Genomic DNA, 11,777 nt, shown 5'->3' with positions numbered 1-11,777 from the left:
ATATATAGAGCTACATATATGTTTTCCACATATATATATGTACTAGCAGCCCGCCCCAGCATTGCCCGGGGCAGAAGGGGGCTGGGGGCAGCATTTCAGGCTTGCGTGCACTCACGCCCCGGCCCCCGCCACGACATTTCCACTCCTCCCCGCGCTTCACTCAGCCGCACACGTTCCGCCTCCTCCCAGCACTTCACTGAGCCGCACACGTTCTGCCTCCTCCCAGTGCTCCTGCGCTTCACCTACCTCAGCCCGACTTCACCGCTCCTCGTTCCACCTCCTCACATCAGCCCGACTTCACCGCTCCTCGTTCCGCCTCCTCTCATCGCTTCTCTGAGCCGCACACGTTCCACTCCTGCCCGCGCTTCATGTATCTCAGCCCGACTTCACCGCTGCTGTCCGCCGCTCCTCCCTGTGCTAGATGATGTCAGCACGCACGTCCACGTTGTTAGCGCACACGGCCGGCGCTACTTCTTCGGGACTACTTTTTTTTTGTTTATTTTTTAAATAACGTTTATTTTTATTTTTTGTTATAGCCTATGTCCATCTACAGGACCCCCCCCTTCCAACACAGTATTGGGTTTTGCGATTGGTGGTGTACTTTTCGAGTTTACCTGGCTCAAAGGACACAGTTCTCTCTTTATAATAGTAGTATAGATATATATATATATATATATATATATATATATATATATATATATATATATTTTATATGTTTCCGGGGTCCCGCACATGGGCGGGAATATTCATGTGCTTAGGACTATTGATGAGGATCCCCTGGAAGAGACCTGCTTTAATTCAACATGACCAATCGTATTCATGCCACATTAGAGCACCAAATTGAACTGGCGGCAACTCTATGGGGTTCTACGTCCCACAGAGTGAGCCGAAGGAAAGCGCTGTACTGCTGCCTCTAGGCGCATGTATGGCATTCGCCAGTATAGAATGGCAATATCGCTTTACGGTAGTGGAGTGCTTCGGCCCAAAAGTTGGGGTCTGGGTACAGCTGCTATAGGCAGAACCGTTGGCCAGAGTTAGGGTGAATGAGGATGTTTCCAGGCAAGTAATGTTACACAAGGGGAAAAGGCAGGGATGCCTGCTATCACCCATGCTCCACGCAGTAGCATGAGTCAGAAGGGATCAACTAATAAGAGGAGTACTGATTGGGGGTAAATGGGAGGACCAAATCTCATTGTACGCAGACTTTATAATCCAATATGCCACAAAGCCCAGATGAACAAGTTACTTACCTTCTATAACAAGAGGCACAGATTAGTTATAGATTGCATACCTTAAAATTACCCCCAGGCATCAGACTGGATCTGGAGAATTTTTTCTTAGCAGTACCCCTGCGCATCGGGTGGCGTCAGACTTCGCGTCCGTCATTGGTGTCATGGTCTCCAGGATGATGCTGCGTCAGTTCTGACATGACTTTACACGCTAGAAGCGCAGAACCATGAAAGACACTGACCACTGGTGCGCCACAACTAGGGCTCTGGAAGGGAGACCATATAACTAGAATTCATTTTGAGGGGAGGATGGGTGGGGCGGTGAGGAATCTATAACTAACCTATGTCTCCTACAGATAAATAGTTTACCAAAGGTAAGTACTTGTTCATCTGAAAGAGACAGATACCTTACCTCAGAATAGATACTCCAGCAATAGCAATGTAGGAGATCTCACCAGAAAGCCCTGAAGGACCGAACAGGCAAAACAGCTGTCCTTCCGGACCTGGCTATTCAGGCAGTAATGTCTGGTGAATGTGTGCAGAGATGCCAACATTGCTGTCTGGCAGTTGTCAAGGAGTGGAACACCACATGCCAATGCAGTAGTAGCTGCCGTGGCTCTAGTGGAATGAGCATGCTGCCCCACTGGCGGTTCCTTATTCGCTAAAGCACAACAAGTTTTAATACACAGGACAACCGATTGGGAGATGGTGCACTTTTGGACAGCCCGATCTTTCTTGTCACCGCCACAGCCAACGAAGAGTTGTTCATCCACCCGGAAATCTTTTGTGCAATCAAGGCAGAAGGACAGGCGACGTTTTGAGTCCAGACAGTGGAGTCTCTCCTCCTCCTTGGAAGGGTGCGGAGGTGGAAAAAAGGTGGGCAAACTGATCATTTGTCCTATGTGAAATGCTGTAACCACTTTAGGAATGAACGATGGTCTTGAGCACGACTTCAGGCCGTGGTCGTGCTCTAGACACCAAAGCCACACAAAAGTTGTGGGTCCGTCACAGACATCAGCCTGTGACAGGCCTCGCAAGGCTTGAAGCCGGTCCGACGATGGAACATTCCTCGCGCACCACGAGTCAAAGACTTGAAAAAGAAGTAGACATTGTCACGCTAAAGACTTGGTCTTAACCTTGAACCCGGTCACTATGATGAGGAACTCGTTTTGCAATTAAGTCACAAACTGTAATTGAGTGTTAAGACTGGTCTTTTGGTTTCTCTATAACCTAGGACTCAATTGGAAATTGGAACCTCAAAGCTTTGAGACAATTTCTTTCATATCAGGCATGCACTATTCATTGTCCTGATGATGATCCTACTATCTCTTTGGAAGGATTGAAATGTCGTCGACCCATATGAAACAGCTTGCACATTAATCCACTGTGTAAAAAAGTGCATTGACTGTTTGTACTAAGCTTGATACAAATCACATTTTACAAGCTACACTTGTCTTGCCTGAAATGTCCTTGTGTGTTTTGTAATTGTCATGTTCCCTAGAGGATACAGGACTGTGTCCCACTAGATTGTTGTTCTCAACCATGTTTTTGGATTCATTACATTATTAAATTGTTTTTCCGGCTGGACATTCATGAATATAGTATTGATTCTAGTCTATATTTATCCTGCTGTTATCTAACCTGTTTAAGGACCACTGTTCGCATATATAACTGTTACCCAAGGTCCTTAATTACCTTGAGGGTTCCCTTGTGTTTCTTTAAAAAAAGCCTTAAAGCAGCAGAAGCGATCTAAATATGGCCTTCACCCATCTATAATACTGGTATTAAGGCAAGGGGTATAGTCTCACACTAAGGGCAGCAATTTGAAACTGGCATCGGGGTTGGATCCAGAAACCGGTACCACTGGAGCAGAGGTCTGGTCTGAATCGGCTGAAAATGGTACAGTCTCAAGGAAAAGGTGTTGCAACATGGCCTGCGACTGACAAGAAGTTAGGCGCGGGACTAGTGGGGTCAGTCTGTGCCAGGGACAGCACCACTGGCAGAAGTCCTACTGGTGATCCCAGCAGATCCATGAGGTCCAAATTCACACTAGGGGGACACAAAATGGTCTGAAAAAGCAGCCAAATCACTTCCTTGGATTTCACAACATGTGAAAGAGTTGACAATGACCCGGGAAATTGGGGTGTTTGTGAAAAGGCTTCAACTGAGTAACATTATCAGAATCTGACAATAGAGGCACAGTCTGATCCATAAAACAGACTGTGACATCTTCCCTGGAGCAGAAGTGGTGGGGAGGAATGGATTCTCACTTACAATTTTTGTGCTTGTGTCAAAACTAGTCTTTGGACTTAATCTTGGACTTACCAGAGGAAGGTGAACTGGACCAGGATTTAGATCAGGCGGAGGAGGACTTCTAAAGCAGCCAACCTCACTTCTCGTCTTGGACTGGGTGACATACAGCTTTGATTCATGCACCCTGGTGGCAGATAACGTTAGGGTGAATCAGAAAGCACTTTCCGTAGGACTCAGATAAATACTTGGAAGGAATATGCTACTTACCAGTATGCATCTGTTCTTGGCATGTAGGGCTGCCGACATTCATATCTGTGCATAGATCGCCGCCTAGTGTTGGGTCCGGATGACTGCACATTGTTGTCCTGGAAGAGACTTCGAAGTATCACGAGATAGATGGCTCCTCCCTCGGACTACAGTGCACATGGGCATCCTCTCCATCCTCAGATTGTTTTTAGCCATTGTGGCAGCGATGGAGTAAGAGATGGCCAAGCAAAAAGTGAATGCTACAGCTGCGACAGGCACCGGGGAGGCGGGTGGGCGATATGAATGTCAGCAGCCCTACATGCCAAGAACAGATGCATACTGGTAAGTAGCATATTCCGTTCGAGGCATGTGGGCTGCTGAATTCATATCTGTGCATAGAATGTATAGCAGTATCTCCCTTAGCGGTGGTTGTCCGTGCCAGCTGCAGCAGTCTGAAAAAGAGTTTTGAGAACAGCCTGTCCTACAGCAGCTTGCTGTTTGGAGTGTACATCTACACAGTAGTGTTTGGTAAATGTATGTATGGTTGTCCATGTGGCTGCTCTACAAATTTCGTGTAAAGGAATATTTCCTACGAAAGCCATGGATGCCCCTAGTTTGCGTGTAGAATGCGCCCTAGGGGGAACTGTTAAGGTGCGTTTTGCCTTTAAGTAACATATTTGAATGCACTTAACGATCCATCTGACTATACATGATTTTGAAATAGGGTTGCCTTTGTGTCGTGGTGAGAAAGCAACAAACAACTGTTTTGTCTTTCGAAATGCCTTAGTTCTATCTATATAGTAAAGCAGAGCTCTTGACATCTAGAGTATGCAAGGCCCTTTCAGCAACTGTCTGTGGGTTTTGAAAGAACACTGGCAGTTCTATTGTTTGATTTATATGAAAATGGGATACTACTTTTGGCACAAATTTAGGGTTTGTTCTGAAAACTACTCTATTCGCATGTACTTGAATGAATGGCTCTTGAATAGTTAGGGCTTGCAGCTGACTAACTCTTCTAAGTGAAGTAATGGCAATAAGGAAAGCCACCTTCCAAGTAAGAAATTGTAGTTCGCATGAGTGTAGTGGTTCAAAAGGTGGCCCCATAAGTCTGGTTAAAACGATGTTTAGATTCCAGACTGGTGAAGGTGGGTGCCTTGGGGGAATTACTCGTTTAAGTCCCTCCATAAATGCTTTAATTGCTGGCACTCTAAACAGTGAAAGGTGTTGCCTGTTTTGAAGATATGCTGCTAACGCAGCTAGATGTATCCTGATGGATGAGTAGGCTAAATTGCAACGTTGTAGGTGCAAAAGATAGCAATTGATGTTTTGTCTTGAAGCGTCTAATGGGTTTATGTCATTGTTACTACAGTAAATGACGAAGCGTTTCCAGTAAATGACTTAGCTGCATAACATGCCCTGGTAGTGGGTCTTCTTGCCTCTTTGATAATATTCATACAGTCTGGAGGCAAGTTCAGGTATCCAAACTCTAGGATTTCAGGAGCCAGATCGCCAGGTTCAGCTGGTGCGGGTCTGGGTGTTGGATTTCGCCATGGTTCTGAGTTAGAAGACTGGGTGTTAGTCGCACTCTTTGATGAGGCACCACTGACCGTTCTAGGAACGTTGTGTACCATGGTTGCCTCGCCCATGTGGGAGCAACTAGGATTAGCGTCAGCGAATGTTGGCGCATTTTGCGTGCCACTAGCGGTATTAATGGAGCCGGGGGAAAAGCGTACGCAAATTTGCCTGATCAGTTCATCCATATCCGATTGCCCTGCGACTGCGGATGTGGGAACATGGCTGCAAAGTACTGGCATTTTGCGTTTTCGCTTGTGGCAAACAGATCTATCTCCGGTTGTCCCCACTGCCGGAAGAATGGTTGGAGCACATTGGGGTGAATCTCCCATTCGTGCATCTGCTGACTGTGCCTGCTGAGCAGGTCGGCTATTTGATTGTCTTTGAATGGCCCATTTCCACATGCTTTGAGCTAGGTGCGACAGCTGTGGGGAGTGTGTTCCTCCTTGTTTTTGAATATAATACATAGCTGTCATGTTGTAAGTCCGGATCAACACAGTCTTGTTGCATAAGTGTTTTTTGAATGCTTTTAGGGCTAGAAAGACCGCCATCAAAAACAGAAGGTTAATGTGCATCTTTTTCTGTTGTATAGTCCATAGTCATTGAACTGTGTAATGCAGGACATGGGCTCCTCAGCCTAGCAGGGATGCGTCCGCTGTCATCACTATTTGTGGGACAGGCTCTTGGAACAGTCGTCCTTTGCAAAGGTTTTGTGGATTCCACCAATGCAGAGAGTTGTATGCTCGACTGGTCACCAACACTAGGTCCCGTAATTGCCCTTGAGCCTGGTTCCACTGCCTTGCTAGGCACTCCTGGAGTGGACGCATGTGTAACCTGGCATAAGGGACTATGAATATGCACGAGGCCATCATGTCTATGAGTTGCATAAACACTCGAGCTGGCAATGAGTGTTGAGGTATGAACTTTTGGATTAACATTTGCATTCCGTTTATTCGTCCTGCGTTTGGATATGCCTTTGCTGCTAGTGTATCTATTGTTGCTCCCAGGTACTGTTGGACGTGGGAGGGTTGCAGGTGCGACTTCGGATAGTTCAGCGAGAATCCTAGGCTGTGCAGGAGATGAATGGTCTTGGACATGTGGCTGGCACATTGCTGGGCTGATGGTGCGTGTATTAGCCAATGGTCCAGATATGGATACACATGAATGTGTTGTCTCCTGAGATGTGCCGCCATTTTTGCTAGGCATTTGGTGAACACCCGTGGAGCTGTTACACCAAATGGTAGGACTTTGAACTGGTAGTGCTGTCCTTGAATAGTAAACCTTAAATACTTTCTGTGAGCAGGGTGTATTGGTATATGAAAGTATGCGTCGTTGAGTTCTAGAGTTGCTAGGAAGTCTCCCTGGCGAAGCAGTGGTAAGACTTGTTGGAGAGTGTGCATATGAAAATGCTCTGATAAAATGTACAGGTTGAGGGGCCTGAGGTCCAATATTGGTCTGAGAGACCCATCCTTTTTTGGAATGAGGAAGTATAGCGAGTATACTCCCGTTCCTTGGTGTTTGAGTGGGACTGGTTCTATGGCCCCCTTTTGTAGCATATTGATGACCTCTTGCTGCAGTAATGTTATATGTTCCTGTGACATTGGACGGTGCACGGGTGGTATGTTGGGTGGTGTTGACGTGAGTTCTAGGCAATAGCCATGCTGGATAATTTGCCTGACCCATCCGTCTGTAGTGCTGTCTAACCATACTGGCAGGAATTGTTGTAGTCTTCCCCCGACCGGTGTTATATGGTCTGGGGGTAGTGCCAAGAAGTCACTGCTTGGTGTTAGTGGAGGATCTATTGGCATTGCCTCCACGACCTCTGCCCTTGGTATTATTCCCTCTGTATCCACCCCGGTTTGTGTTTTTATTGTATGTGGATTGCTGTATGTGGATTGCGTATTAGTTTTGTAAGTGGAGGATTGCTGCGATGTGTTACCTCGCGCTTCTCCTCTATAATTGGAGCTACGAAAGGAGCTTCTGTGTTGTTGCGACTGAAGAGCTCCCATGGACTTTGCCGTTTCGGTGTCCTTTTTCATTTTGTCCAGAATTGAGTCAACTGCTGGACCAAACTAGAAATCTGGATTTATAGGCTGGTTAAGGATTTGTGGCCTGTACTTCGTTTTTAAATCCAGATATGCGAAGCCATGCCTGCCTTCTAAGCAGTACGCTTGTGTTGATAGATCTGGCAGCTGTATCTGCCGCGTCCAGAGCACACTTAATGGAGGCATTGGTGATGAGGTTTCCCTCTTGTATCAGTTCATCTGCCTGCTCCTTGTAAGGCTCAGGTAAGTATTGGAGAAGTCCCTCTAAAGTATCATAGTGCACCCTGTCATATCTGGCCAGCAAGGCCTGTGTATTGGCTATTCTCCATGAGTTTGCTGCTTGAGCTGCTACTCGTTTGCCTGATGCTTCTAAAATATTGGACTCCTTGTCAGGAGGAGCCGCCTCTCCAGTTGTTTGTGAATTAGCACGCTTTGGTGCGTTGGATACCACCAATGAGTCTAAAGGCAGTTGTCCCCTGATGTATGCAGGGTCTACTGGTGCAGCCTTATACTTCTTCTCTATTCTAGGGATGATGACACGTGCTCTAGCAGTGTCTTTGAATATATCATTTGTGTGTTTTAGGACGCCCTTTAACATGGGAAGAGTTTTGACACTTCATTCTGATGTTACTAGCGTATCAAATAGAAAGTCCTCTTCTATCGCATCTGAATGCATGTCTACATTATGGTAGCTTGCTGTTCCGTCTATTAACCCCTTCCCTGCTGATGACGAGCTCAGCTCGTCATCAGCCACGGGTGGCGTGTGCTGATGATGAGCTGAGCTCGTCATGTAACGCTGCTTTTTTAAAAAAGCCGCACAGCGCAAAAATCGCCGCAGCAGCGATGCGGTTAAGGAGTTAAAAGCCACAGTGTCTTCTGTGGGTGATGGCATAGCTGGGTATACAGTAGGGTATTTAATGGGTAGAGCCCCCTCAGTGTCTGGCTCACCTCCACCCCCCCATGGCTGTGTATTGGGGTTTACATATGGGTTTTGTGGATATCCAAAACCCACATCTGCATCCTGATCTGCATCTGGGTTGTAGTCAGAGCGTGCAGGTGAGTATGGTGCATATGGAGTAGCAGGCATAGCTGGAGAGATAGGTTGGAAAAGAATAGGAGAGGTAGCACAGTCTCTCCTTTTTGAGTGGAATTCTAGAAAAGTCTTCAGTAGGCACTGGTCTTCTTTCTTCTATAAACTTTCCCAGTATTTGGGTCAATATATAGTTTTGACTGATCTTCTGTGGAGGGGTCTGGATGGATGATCTCCTCTTCCACAGTCTTTTGCCTTGGCACCGTAGTTTTTGGTTTGACTTTCTTCGGTTCGATGCCTTTAATCGGTTCGACCGCTTTTGGTGCCTGGATCTGTTTTGGAGGCTTTTACAGGTTTCACCACTGTTTTCGGACCGAGCGGTTTCGTCGGTTCGGTAACTTGTTTAGGTGGTAGAGATGTCTTCGGAGCCTGCGGCTTTGGCTTGATGCCCCTGTTGGGATCGATGGGCTTCGGCTCGACCGATTTGGTATGGTCTACCTTAGGTTTTGGTTCGACGACCGCCTTGGGCGTAGCCCTTTTGCCTTCTTCGACATGCTTCTTTCCTTTTTCGACAGTCGAACCCGATTTGCTCGAGTCGACGGGCTTTGGCTTCGAGGTAGATTCGACGGCCTTGGGCTTCAAAGATGTATATGGAAAGGTGGCCTTCGGGTCGGCGCCCTTTGGCTTTATCACCTTTATCACCTCCGGTTTGACGACATTCGGTCCGAAGACTGTCGTGTCGATGAGTTTCGGTTTCGATGGAACCGGCCCTGGATTACGTGTCTCAGAAGGCTTTTTTTGTATAGCCGGGCGGTATGGCGGGGCTGTAGAACCAGTATTTTGATCTTGGCCAAGGCCCTTTGGCGATGCCTCGAACTGAGTCTCTGATATCGGTGTAGTGTCTGTATGGGGCGGTGTACTCACGGTTCGCTCCGCGCGGTCATCGGAGTCGTCTTCGACAGCTACAATATCTTGATCGTATTCTTCGACATCGACGATATAATATTCAGAGTCGTGCTCGGAGTATTTATCTTCCTCTCGATCCGAGTCTTCGGCGTCAACTAGTTCCTCCTCGTCGTCAAAGATATTCTCGGGCTCTGGTGCCGACCTCTGCATTTCTTGCCTTGCCGCCCGTCGATTCCAGATCGTCTTTTTGGATTGGAACGGGGCACAAGCTAGGCAATTATCTTCATTATCATCTGGAGATAAACATTTGTTGCACACGGGATGCTTATCTGTGTGCGGAACTTAGAGTTGCACTGCGGGCAGTATTTGAATGGACTTCGTTCCATCGACCGTCGGTCCTCCACGTGGCGTCGAGAAGGCCTAACAGCCCGATTCGACAACCGGAGTGCAAGCAAATGGTGAAGAAGGTTATCGGTATCGATCGAGAACAATACCGAAGAAGTCGAAGGCCTTCTGGCCTTTAGAAAAGTTTGTCTTTATTCCGAACTTGGAGTGCTGGAAAGTACATCCGAACCCAATGGCGGAAAAAAACAATCTGAGGATGGAGAGGATGCCCATGCGCACTGTAGTCCGAGGGAGGAGCCACCTATCTCGTGATACTTCCATGACTCTTCCAGGACAACAATGTGCAATCATCCGGACCCAACACTAGGCGGCGATCTATGCACAGATATGAATTCAGCAGCCCACATGTCTCGAACACTAAGCACCAGATGCAGGTGTTGTGTGAATCCGTGACCAACATAAGTTTTCTGTAGGCATGACATAAAACCTGTAGTCCCCAGAGGAGTCCTTTTCCCTATGCACATTGTCATTATTTGTTTAGAAATTACCAACAAAAAGTTTGTGGGCAAAGCTGCAAATCCACATCGAAGGTCATAGATATCAGTATGCTGGGGTGGTACATATCTATGGCTCTCTGTCATCACTTCAGGAGACCGGGTGTAGCTCCTATAGTTCGAGCTCTTGAAGAAAAGAAAAAACTGGATCCAGTCTGGCACCTGCGGGAACTCAACAGGTGAGTAATCTGCAGTTAACAGTACTAATCAGAAGAACTTTGAGTATTGCCAAAAGAATATGCTGTTCTGCATTGATGTTTCAAGAGACTCTGAAGTTATGTCATCAGAGGACAAGAACCATTTAATATAAACTTCTGTTTGTTCAGCAATTGAGTGAATGCTAATTTGCGAGCCTTGAAAGGTATCGAAAATGTGTGCAAGATAAACATTAAAGTGTTAGTGAGAGTGGGGAGCACTAGGGCAATCACCTTGTAGGTCTTCTGCTTGAGAGAAAAATAGACACAAGGAAACCAGGTGGGCCCAATATTTCAAGAATGCTCAAACTATTGTAAAGGACAAGAATCTGTGAAAGCTACAGGTGCTAGTCTACTCACCATGAGTGGCTGATCACGTGTATGTTAACTAGAATGTGCACTGCCAATAAAATATTAACCTAAAAAAAGTTTTCAGCCTCCGACAATCAGTGCTCCTAGGTATGAGCTTGTTTACCAGAGAAGAAACTACAAACTTACTCACAGCTTGACTGATGGGAAACTGGGTCAAAATGTGATGAATATACAGCCTGTTGCATTACAATTGCCATAGGCTAGAAGGCACTTTCATTATGGCAGATAGGACATCCGTTATGTTTGAGATGGAGTATTCCATCCACCAAACTTCATGCAAGATCCTGTGGCAAAACAAGGATTTAAGTGCACAGTTTTCTGGCACAAGATTTTTACCATAGCTTCCAAGCCATCCCACAACATGTATTAACTTTCCACTCAATCCTGGCTTTTAAATCAAAAGCATTTCGCATTCTGTGACTTTCATAATAGAACTTTCCATATTAGTGTAGATGCCCCAAATGTAAAAAAGCTTTATGCTAAAGGGCCCACACGACCTGAAAGCTTCACATTACATGGGGAAATTTGGTAACTACAGCTTTACTGTGTCACACATTTTTCCTGTGACTCCTGTTCACAAATTCTCAACTGGTAGCAGTGAAAGTCAATCTTCATACTGGGCAAAGTCCAACAGATGTGCTAAGAGGCATCAACAGCACAGATCTCAACAGCACTGATGAACTGGCACATAAAAGGTTGTGGATCAGTTTCTTTGTTACCGACATTGAATAGGAGAAGTGGTATCACACTAGCACAGGTTTCCTCAATTGCAGCAGGACACCCGTACTTGGAAACTAGACACTTTACATGCAAACATACCAGGGCCTACAGGACCCTTTCTATACCCAACCAAAAACACACCAATCATGTGATAATCCTACAAGAAATCAAACAACTAACCAATTTCTGCTGTTGCTTCTTGCTCCCACACTACAGACGGGACACCAAAGCAGCAGCTATCAGAATGCTGCTTGTGGGGGAACACAAGTAAGTGCAGCAGCCTAAGGGCCTGGTTGGTGTACCAGGCTACA

The 11,777-nt window shown here is 46.4% G+C and overlaps 1 protein-coding gene across 2 annotated transcripts in view; it reads right to left on the bottom strand.

Moving 5' to 3' along the window:
• The window catches only part of USP36 (ubiquitin specific peptidase 36), a 726,079-nt gene that overhangs the window by 181,922 nt on the left and 532,380 nt on the right, over window positions 1–11,777 (bottom strand). The gene's annotated exons all lie outside the window — the stretch shown is intronic.

The sequence above is a fragment of the Lissotriton vulgaris genome, chromosome 7 (assembly GCF_964263255.1).
Source record: "Lissotriton vulgaris chromosome 7, aLisVul1.2, whole genome shotgun sequence".
Lineage (NCBI taxonomy): Eukaryota > Metazoa > Chordata > Amphibia > Caudata > Salamandridae > Lissotriton > Lissotriton vulgaris.
This window is presented reverse-complemented; position numbering and strand designations above follow the sequence as displayed.